Source organism: Anneissia japonica, unplaced genomic scaffold, assembly GCF_011630105.1.
Source record: "Anneissia japonica isolate Jap-2015-1 unplaced genomic scaffold, ASM1163010v1 scaffold401_len1656234_cov178, whole genome shotgun sequence".
NCBI classification, from domain to species: domain Eukaryota; kingdom Metazoa; phylum Echinodermata; class Crinoidea; order Comatulida; family Comatulidae; genus Anneissia; species Anneissia japonica.
In genome coordinates, this window is record NW_022745982.1 from 55,319 (window position 1) to 57,266 (window position 1,948).

The window sequence follows — 1,948 nt, forward strand, 5'->3', positions numbered from 1 at the left end:
GGTGACATGTTTCCCGTCCCCTATGATCTACGCCCATGGTTCAAACAAAAGGCAAATTAAATAAGAAGCAGCAAAATAGTGATAGATTTTCTGTACTTATAAGTAATTGTTTATCCCTCCAGTGAGTGTATAGATGTGAAATGCATCTATCTGTATGTGTAAAGTCCCCTATTAAATACACACTTGTACATTTCTATGAATTTTAATTGTCACAGTTGAATAAGATGTGATGTGATATGTTAGTTTACACTCTTGCATTGGGAATACAACGCTGTTATTTACAAAATAGATGTACTGACAGTACAGTATATGCATCTTACAGAATATGGTTTTTATTTTATAACTATATATAATTTTTATACTTATTTACTAAATAATTTCTATTTTTAATTATTTTTGTTAGTGAAAGTAGCAGTGATGCTATCAGTAAAACGTCTCGCTGCTCACTTTGTCTGGAAGAGCGCCAACATTCTACAGCAACGCCGTGTGGCCACCTATTCTGCTGGAAGTGTATTATGGAGTGGTGTTTAACTAAGGTGAATTGAAAATCTTTCAAAATTTATTGTAATTTTTCATCATGGAAACATATTATATTGTAAATATTGCTTTAATTATTCTTAGAAAATGGAATCCATTTAATTATGAGAAAAATATATTTCAGACAGTGGCAAGGAAAAAATCTTGAATGTCATGAAATCTTTGAACAAAACCTGATTAAGGTCATAATATTGGCTGTTGTATTTGATGCTGACTGTTGGTTTAGCTCTCATTTGTGATTTATAGAGGGCGCTGTAATCTTTCGATATGATGCTTAATTTCGTAGTTGGGAGCAAATGCAGCCTTTAACTTAATTACTTAATCATTTTGCTTGTGCTTTGCATTAGATTTTGAAGGACGGTGAAAAGTATTACTTTTAGGAATAAGGTGCGATTAAATTTCAATTAGCTGTTTATCTTTTATTTTTAGCCTGAGTGTCCTTTATGCAGAGATGAAGTTCAACAACAAAATCTGGTTGCTTTAAAGAATTATTGCTGAACTTACGAACATATGATTGGTTAAAGACACAGTTTAAATATATATTTGATTGGTTAAGGCTACACAATTTGTAAAATCTGATTGGTTGAAGCTGCATAACACTGCTTAGTAAAATCTAATTGGTTTATCCTACGGTACATGACACATCTTTTTGAACTCTGATTTGTCTAAGGTTGCAGGCACAACTTTAATATAATTGGGTAAATGGTAAGCATATTGGATATGTAAAAATTAATATGTATAGTTTTTGAGACTGATGTATTGAAGAAAGCAACATCCATTTTTAATAAATAAGCAAATTTAGAAAGCATTGGAGAGACTTGGCATTGATTCCTACTGACTTGAATTATACAAAGTGGTTCTTTACAGTTCATTTGCGGTGGTACTGGGTAACTATTTTAGAGAATAAGTAAGATAGCAACATTCGCTAACACTTACCACTATTTTTAATGGTGATCTGTGTAGGACGATGATTGATAAAACTTGAAGAACAAAACCTGTTTCAAAGGTCAATGTACTGCATGATATCAACAGGTAAAAATTGTCGTATTCGAATGGGAACTTTTGTGCTCAACGGAAAATCTGTTAAGTAATTTTCATATTCAGTTGTTGAATAACTTTTCCGTTGCGTTTTTACTGAATGTTTGAATTACTTTGTTGAGTTTGTACTAAACGTGGCTAACATACTCAACCGAATAAGTCCCAATCGAATATGCCAATTGTCTACTTGTTATGTGCAGTTAAAAAAATCATTTTTTATCAAACGAAATGTATTATAAATTTGTTTTTGTTTTTATACAATGACAAGCTTTTTAAAGTGACCTGCTCGCACCTGGTAATTATACATTTACCTTGCTGCAGTCAGGCATAACAAATCCTCAAAAGCACAGGTAGTGCCTCTACGCTATTACAG

The 1,948-nt window shown here is 32.1% G+C and overlaps 1 long non-coding RNA gene across 1 annotated transcript; it reads left to right on the forward strand.

Annotated features, from left to right (window-relative positions):
• The first annotated feature begins 390 nt into the window (after positions 1-390).
• On the forward strand, positions 391-1,345 carry LOC117120158. Its single transcript, XR_004447298.1, has 2 exons — positions 391-536; positions 967-1,345. It is a non-coding gene; the product is annotated as an uncharacterized LOC117120158 (long non-coding RNA).
• Positions 1,346-1,948: the final 603 nt, after the last annotated feature.